Source organism: Babylonia areolata, chromosome 35 (genome assembly GCF_041734735.1).
Source record: "Babylonia areolata isolate BAREFJ2019XMU chromosome 35, ASM4173473v1, whole genome shotgun sequence".
NCBI lineage: Eukaryota > Metazoa > Mollusca > Gastropoda > Neogastropoda > Buccinidae > Babylonia > Babylonia areolata.
In genome coordinates this window covers 5111755-5121276 of record NC_134910.1, presented here as the reverse complement: position 1 = coordinate 5121276, position 9522 = coordinate 5111755, and positions in this window count along the sequence as shown.

The following is a 9522-nucleotide window of genomic DNA, read 5'->3' as shown; positions in this document are numbered from 1 at the left end:
ATATGTGCATATCAAAAAGAAACCTGTGTTGTTTCGCTGCACTTATGCACAAACTACATCATTTAACTAAACCCACAAACTTATGTCAAACATGGTATCATTCCTTGCTGCAACGAAAACACTGTCCATACTTTGTGTATCAGCATTTCTACAGACTGTCTCTCCATGCAGTCAGTTCACGAACAGATGGAGACAGCTGACAGAGTAGATGGAAGGAGAGCAACACCCACAGGTGGTGAGGATCTGTCGTTCTCTCAACCTGTGCCTTGGGAGTTGGCTTTGTTTTCGTAATCTTTGTCACCCGTCAAGTTCTGTCGTGGACACGCCATTTATCGTTCATATATTTAGTGGCGTCTTGGCTGACTCATCGTCCCTAACGTTCCAATGGCATCACCCAAGGCTGGTATCCTAGACCCCCCATGTACTGCTGTACCCAGGCTCATCCGCCATACTTCCACGACCAGCACTCTACATACAGCTATCACAGTCGAGCCACGATGACGCTACACAACAGACAGTGCACTACTGCTGGGTCACTTTCGTGGTGCTCAGTAATGCCTGCTCTAAATCAACATATGCATGGCACCACGTATTTAAATTATCCGTGGATATTCTTCTCGTCGTGGACCCAGACTGGATGAACGTTTCCCCTCCATGGACAGGCCTTTGGAGTGGGTACCGTCACCAAGTCCTTCCCACGACAGTCTCCATCACTCTGCTAGCACCAACAGTTTTCACAGAAACGAACGACATGTATTGAGGAGGAGAAATAGAATTTTCTTTGAAACCAAGGTCACGAAGAGAACAGGGAAGAAGAGGATCTGGGACCAGCTGATGATGAGTGAGGAAGTGAATAATAATGGTGCTGACATTTAGGACCACTCACTCCCCACTGGACGATTTGTTAGCATGCGTTCCTCTGTGTACTAGGCGTTTGTATAGGTGTTGTTGTTGTTGTTGCTTCTGTCATTAAAAAAACAAACAAACAAAAAAACCCGAGAAAATGCAGTCTCATGAAGTTTGGACACACAACTGTTGATGTAACGAATAAAGACATCACACTGTTTCATAACTCTGACTTCTGAAATGCTTTCTTTACAGCAGGAGGTAAAAATTGATATACTTTTTCATGACATAGAATGTAAGGATGTAAAAAGATAGATTTGGGTGAAATCTGCTCTTTTCCACAAAACTCACTCTTGGAATCCCATTAGAGTGTAAATGATGGATAAATGGGAGCCTCTACAAACTGCAAGTGAACTTACTTCAAGTGGAGGGGGTGATGGGGGGTGGGGTGGGGGGTTCTGTCATTCCTTGTAACTTTTGTCCGTGTGTGTCTTGCACCATGTATGGTGGAAGTGTTGGAAAAGAAACACCTGTGTTTCAACAGCCAGTGGTCCATTTACCTATTCACCACTAATCACCCTCTCCATTCCAACTGCCTGTCACTTACCACATCTATTGCCCCTCCCCCTGTCACTCACACCAGTTTCACTGTCCAGTACACATTGCCCTCCTTCTGATGGACTAAAATAACTCTCCTTTTTCCATCCCCTTCAAAGTCAAAGCCGTCCCTTTGATCGTGTAAGCTGAAAACACGAATTTCTTGTCTCTTTCGAGAATAACGTGTTTGAGCCTGAGAGGCCATTGTCACATGTGCAATCACTCAGTCCAGGTTGGAATGGAAATAGCTTGAAACCTACTTTGAGAACACAAAGTGGAAAGACGGGCTTCAGGAAGACGACGACAACGAGAATGGAACACAGGAAACCAGTGTACCTGTCATGAACATCACACGCTGTGCCACAAATCCACCAACTCCAGTACCAAACACCGACATCATGCTTGGCATCCATAACAACAGTGTTTCAAAGTGTTACATTGAGCTCAAAGCTCCTAGTAAAAATATCATCAGTTTGTTGATAAAACGGTGTGGCGTTTTAAATATCAACGGGTGGCAGTTTGAAAGAGGAACTCGTCTCTATCCAGATCTGGTGGATACTATGTGCTCTTCTTGGGACAGAATCGATATCTACAGCTGGACAAACAGTTTCATTGTGTTTCTAACTGCATCAACGAGGAGACATTTAAAGGCAACTCTGCACTTCTGTGTGATGATCAAGTCCAACGCATTTGGCCTGGACGTCATTCACCTGTCTCTGACTGCAGGTCAGTAAAAGGAACGACTGTTAACATTAACATTGACTTGAAACAACAAGATTTTAATAGAAAAAAGAAATCGTTTAAAGAACCATACATTTTACTCTAAAAAGAGGGTTTATATATTTTTTTCTCTCGGCCGTATTTCTTCTCACACCTGCAGACGATGTCATTTTCAAAATTGATTAAAAAATAAATAAATAAATAAATAAAAATTAAAAAAAAGGACCGAGGTAAGCCTTTGGATGTGATGGACCAAATGCTTTTGTCATGTGACATCTGATTCAGTGCGACATGATTCAGTACTACAAGTATACCAGTTGAGTCAAAGGTCAGTTCCTGAATACTGACAGATTCGATGATATCCCTTTGAGCATTCTGGCTGTGTGAAATGCAGCCTTCAGCCAGAGTGACAAGTGATACAATTTCAGTCACTACATGGTTCTGCCACTGGATGGTTCTGTGTGTGTGTGTGTGTGTGCGTGTGTGTGTGTGTGTGTGTGTGTGTGCATGTGTGTGTGTGTGTGTGTGTGAGAGAGAGAGAGAGAGAGAGAGAGAGAAATTTAATGTAAGGTCACCGACCTGTACACATTTTGGTGCACGTGCTGTACACACATCTTAACTGAAATGAAATAGGAAGAACGACACAATCTACTTAATACACAGTGAGCTCACAGAGAACAAGTAAACTAAATGAAAAGCATAAGGCTGATATTTTTGTTTCGGGCTGACAGTTCTATTCTCCCAGTCTTAATGAAAAAACAAACTAACAAACAAAAAGAAAGAAAGAAAACAACAAACCAAAACAAAACAAAAACAAACATCTCTTGTCACATTGCAACTTTCGTTTTGCAGCAGAAATGGTAATAATAGATTTCTAACATTTTGCATATGCTTGTACAAATATTTATTTTTGACATCATTATATATTGGACAGGAATTTAATACATGTAATTCGTCCTCTATTCTGCCACCACATGGACATTTTTTTAGAACATCGCGATAACGCTAATTTACATTTAGTTCATTGATACCAAAACGGAACTTAATGAAAGCCGATCTAAATTTACTAATGGTAAGATGAGATAAGTATTTTTCAGACTGTAATAAAGATTTGAATAACCTATATGTTTCATAACGATTACTCCCGTTGCGTTTGCTTGCCCAATCTTCCATGCGTTGTTTGAACAGTTAAAACAATGAACTACCTTCCAAACTCCACCATTTATCGAAACTTCTGGAAACCCATAAATGTCTAAGCAATGTTTCAGTCTATCTGCCCAGTTTCTCGAAGACATATCAGCATTGTGTGTCATCTTGTTTACTCTCATAAGGTACGCTTGTTTCGGAATTATCGATAAAGACATTTGATTTAGCTTAAACTAGTATCGCAAGGTACTGATGCATCTACAAATGTATAATGGATATCTACCAATATCACCATAAATAATTACATTTGGGGTTTTGGGACTTACACTCAAAATCTTTTTACAGGCAAACAAGATGACAGACTCGACTGCTTTGAAGCGCATTGTTCCCCACATTTCAGATGCGTATAACAACATAGGTTTTATCTGCACATCAAAGAGTTTTAAAAACACGGTTCTGTCCATTTTGCCAAGACTCCACATTGTTCTCATAATTTCAACCACCCTCCCCTTTGCCCTGCCAGCGAACTATTCAAGCGCAGATACGAAAGATAACTTGGCAGACAGTATAAAGCCCAGATATCTTTAATTGTTAACAATTTTAATTTCTTCTCCATCATAATACCATTATTCTGCTTTAGACAGATGGCCACCCTTTCTGCAAACCATTATTTTCGTTTTGTTTAATTTTCTGTTGGTCCAAGAGCTTTAGATGCTTTGTTAAGATTATTTAATTGATTTTGAAAACCAGCTGGTGACGATGACAGCAAGACAATATCATCTGCAAACAATAACAGAAATATTTCTTGTGAGCCTGGCAAAAACTCAAAACCGTGTTTTTCATTCTTAGCCCCCTCGTCAGCAACTTCAGAAACTGATAGAGAAAAGCAAGGGAGATAACAAACATCCTTGTTTTACTCAGCAGTGCAATGAAAAAAAATCAGAAACATAGGGCCCCCATCGGACACAGGACTGAACTGAACTGTACATTGCTTTTAAAATGCGGATCATTCGGTTGATGTTTTTGTCTTGTGAAGTACTGCCCAAAGACTATTTTGATCAACTGAGTCGAAAGCCTTCTGGTAATGTATAAAAGCAATATGAGTTTACTCTTCCTTGCTCCACATAAATATTTCGGATAATACTACACAGGGTAAAAATATGATCGATTGTAGAGTAGCTTTTCCTAAAACCAGCTCGTTCTTCCGAGATTTTACCTTCACTTTCAGTCCACTCATGCAACTTCTTGTTCAAGATTGATATGAATACTTTACTGGTTACGTTTCATAAAGAATGCCTCTATAATTTCGAGGGTAATTCGCGTCACCTTTTCTCAAAAGTGGCATGATGACAGAACGAGCCAAGTCTATTTGGAAGAAGCCTTTATCAAAAAGATGATTGAATAAGTTTGTTAAAAAAGATGCTATTATATTTTCAGATGCTTTTAAAAACTCTCCTGCAGCAGCAACTAAACCAGCAGTTTTTTTTCCGTTTTTTTAATCTTCTTTATGTCAATTTTACCTGTTCGATTGTTATGCCATCGTCCGAACCTACGTTTTCATTTGATAACGATATTTCGTCTTCGTGGTCAGGGGAGTGAACTTTCCGTTCAGCTGATTTTGCTGGCCCAAGATACGCTCAAAATATTCTTTCCAGGTATCAACTGGAATGCTTGGGGTCTTTTTCTGCGTTTTCGCCTGACTGATTTTACAGTGGACCAGAATGAAATACTATTTGTTCTGTTTTCCAACAGAGATTCCCTTCAGGTACTTCTATAACTTTTCTATTTTCAAGCACAGACTGGTGGTACGCTCTGTGTTGTCGATGAGCAATGCTATGCATTGTCTCCCCTCATGCCTAGCCTCGTGTGTAGCGAGACAGCGCACGCTGGGCCACTCGCTTGTAGTGCCTGCACTGTGTGTCAAACCAAGGACTGCCAGTTGTCCTTCTTCCCTCCCCTCCACACTGTACCGTTTGACTCATACAGCAAGCTTCATTGAATTTAATGGCCACAAATCTGGACAATGCAGATTCCACATCAACACTAATATCGTTACTGGCATCCTCAAGAGCTGTCTGCATATCAGCAGATTATCATTTCTCTCAAAAAACGTTTCTGCTTTTGAAGGATCCCATTTTTTTTAGACATTTTTATCATGATGAGAATGACAACTAGGCTTTTCACAATTGCTAATGATGTTTGCTTCCACAGGCATATGTTGCAGTTCTACTCAATCCACTACCTTAAAACTAACCATTTAAGTAATAATACCTGTAGAACACAAAAAAATAGTCAATGGTACCTGATCTATAGTACCGCTTCAGAGACCCTGGGACCCATGACCAGAAAGCACAAAGACTGGTTTGATGAAAACTGTGATGAAATCAAGCAGCTTCTGGATGAGAAACGCCGTCTGCATCAAGCCTACCTGAGCAACCCAAAGTCCACATCAAAAAAGGATGCATGCGATGCCATCCACAGGACTGTTCAGCAAAAGTTACGCCAGATGCAGGATAAGTGGCTGAGTGACAAAGCTGATGAGATTCAGGGATATGCTGACAGGCACGATATGAAGAGGTTCTATGATGCCTTAAAAGAAGTCTACGGCCCCACATCCTCAGGATCATCCCCCCTCCTCAGTGCAGATGGGAATACCTTGATCACCGAGAAGGAGAAAATTCTCGAACACTGGGCTGAGCACTTCAACAGTGTCTTAAATCGCCCTTCCTCCATAAATGATGAAGCCATAGACCGTCTCCCACAAGTCCCCATCAACGAAGCACTGGACGATCCGCCAACACTTCTTGAGATCCAGAAAGCAATCCGTCTGCTATCCAGTGGAAAAGCACCTGGCTTAGACTCCATACCAGCAGAGGTCTACAAAGATGGAGGCACTGTGCTGACTGAGAAGCTCCATCAGCTGTACTCACTCATGTGGAAAGAAGAGACGATCCCCCAGGATTTCAAAGATGCAGCTATCATTCACTTGTACAAGCGAAAGGGGAACCGGCAAGCCTGTGATAACCATCGGGGCATTTCCTTGCTCTCCATCGCAGGCAAGATACTTGCCAGGATCCTACTAAACCGTCTCACAGCACACCTTGACCACGGTCATTTGCCTGAGAGCCAATGTGGATTCCGGAAAGAGCGCGGAACCACCGACATGGTGTTTGCTGCAAGGCAGCTGCAAGAGGAATGTCAGGAGCAAAATGCTGATCTGTTCTCCACCTATGTCGACCTCACTAAGGCCTTCGACACCGTGAGTAGAGAGGGACTGTGGAAGATCATGGCCAAGTACGGATGCCCTCGGAAATTTATTTCCTTGGTCAGCCAATTCCATGAAGGCATGCAGGCTCGAGTCCAGGACAATGGCGAAACATCTGCTCCTTTTGCTGTCACAAATGGTGTCAAGCAATGCTGCGTCCTGGCTCCAACGCTGTTCAGCCTCATGTTCTCTGCAATGCTTACTGATGCCTTCAAAGATGGCGATGTTGGAATCGGCCTAAAGTACCGAACAGATGGCAAGTTGTTTAACCTCAGAATGCTTCATTCAAAAATGAAGGTCATGACAGACATCATCAGAGACTTTTTTGTTTGCTGATGATTGTGCCCTCAACGCTGGTTCTGAAGCTGACATGCAACTCAGCGTCGACAAGTTTGCCACTGCCAGCAGGAACTTCGGCCTTACCATCAGCACGAGGAAAACTGAAGTTCTCCATCAGCCAGCCCCAGGGAAACCCTACGTTGAGCCCAACATCACAGTCAACGGTCAGAGACTCAGTGCGGTGGAGCGGTTCACATACCTTGGCAGCACACTGTCACGAAATGCGACCATTGACGATGAAGTGAACGTCAGGATTGCAAGAGCAAGCGCAACTTTTGGTAGACTCAATGCAAATGTCTGGAACAGAAGAGGCATTAGTCTTGAGACCAAGCTAAAGGTCTACAGAGCAGTAGTTCTCCCCACACTACTGTACGCCTGCGAAACTTGGACAGTGTACCAACGACATGCCAAAAAGCTGAACCACTTCCACACAACATGCCTCAGGAAACTACTGAACATCAAGTGGCAAGACAGGACCCCAGACACAGAGGTGCTCGCAAAAGCCACCCTTCCCAGCATCTTCACCATCCTGATGCAGTCCCAGCTTCGCTGGGCTGGACACGTGGCGCGCATGCCAGACCATCGGCTGCCCAAAAGGCTCTTCTATGGCGAGCTGCAACAAGTGAAGAGATCACACGGAGGTCAGAAGAAGCGCTTCAGAGATACTCTGAAAGTCTCTCTGAAAGCGTTTGATATCAACCCTGACTCCTGGGAGGAATCTACAGTGGACCGTGACAAATGGCGCGCTGCTGCGCACAAAGGCGCCAAGTTGTGCGAGGCCAACAGGACTGCTGCAGCTGTTCAGAAGAGGCAGGCCAGAAAGTCACGGGCAAACAAGCTCCCTGACAATGATATGCCTGTCTTTGTCTGCCCCAACTGTCAGCGAACATTTCGTGCGCAGATTGGACTATTCAGCCATCTGCGCATTCACAGATAGATTCATGAGCATCATCGCCCCCACCCCACCACCACCCTCACCCCATCCCCCACCTGGATGACAACGATGGTCATCATCGATCTCGATGGACACACACCACCAAACAACGCGAAACAATAACCCAACTTCGACTTCGGTCATAAAGAGTGAAAGTACAAAAGAAAGTGGATAAATTAAACAAAATGGTAGGGATATAAGAAAAGTGAGGAGAAGGAACTAACTCACTCAGCAAACATCATGTCGCCACCAGATCCCTGCCCACTCTTCCGTAAAACGTTCATACATACACATTCTCACTTTTCTTCCAGAAACTTACAGTCACCAATTACACGTGCATCACAAGCGCCACCCTAACAGAAACATCACACACAGCACGCGCAAGGCAATTATGTCCAGTAACTCTTGTGACATTACCCCCCTTTTTTGAAAAGTTTAAATGCAAATTTAATCTACTAATCATTACTGGTTGCGAATCCAATCAGTGTTTCCAAAGTCTCAATTATAGTTTTTTTCTTCTTTGAAAGAAAAATCGTTCTGTCGTCTGTTAACTGTTTCTGTTGGTCTATGTATTCTTGTTGTCTAGAGGCAGTACACTTATACATTTGGTGTTGCTATTTCACAGTTTTAGTGTCTGTAATTCCACAGATAAGGTGAAACAAAGAGGGGAAAACAGACACCCTTGTCTTATTCCACATGTTACTGGGAAGACCTCTTATATCAATTCTGAATGGTTAATACTGCTAAATGTCTTATTATGTAGCACATCTGTCCATTTAGTTGACTGTTCCCAAGAGCTATACTGTTTGAAAGGCTGAATAAAAGTTCTTGCTATAGAGTCAAAACGCCGCACTGGAGTGCAAGCAGACACCTAGATCTACCAGCCTGACTTTGATTTTCTATGACGTTAGCAATGGACCTGACGCTTGTTGAAATCTTTCTACATTTGATGCATCCTACATGCATTGCTCATTGCTCAGTTTACTGAGAACATGACACGGCCCTCCAAACAGACTTTTAGTTGGTATCTTATAATCTGTGTTTGTAAGACTGATAGGTCTCCGATAAGCCGATGACCGACTTTACCTTTGAGAAATCTGTGTGTGTGTGTGTGTGTGTGTGTGTGTTTGTGTGTGTGTATGTGCTACTGTGTGTGTGTGTGTCTGTGTGTTTGTGCGTGTGTGTTGTATGTGAATGAGTGTGTGTGTGTGTGTGTGTGTGTGTGCACCTTCTAAACTATCCATGGGACTGCCACAAGGGTCTCCGCTCTCTCCTGTCCTCTACAATGTCTACACGAAGGGCCTTGCAGACTTAAACAACATTGGAATTGCTCGGGTGCTTACCCTTGCGGATGACGGCCTGGTCTTCAAAACTTCGAAAAATGCTCAGGAAAGAACTGAAGCCGTCCAGAAACAACTAAACAATATTGCTGAATGGTGCAAAGACACAGGATCTTCCATCAATCCAGCGAAAGCCCAAACGTTGCTGTGCACCCTCAACAACAAAACCGCGAGCAAATCACCACCTTCTGTGTCATTCGATGGGATTCAAATTGAGAAAACTGAATGCCTACGCTACCTAGGAATACACTTCGACAGGATGCTGACCTTCAGAAAACATACGGAGTGGCATAGGGCAATGCGCAACTTTCAGATTAAAAAACTCACATGGTCAT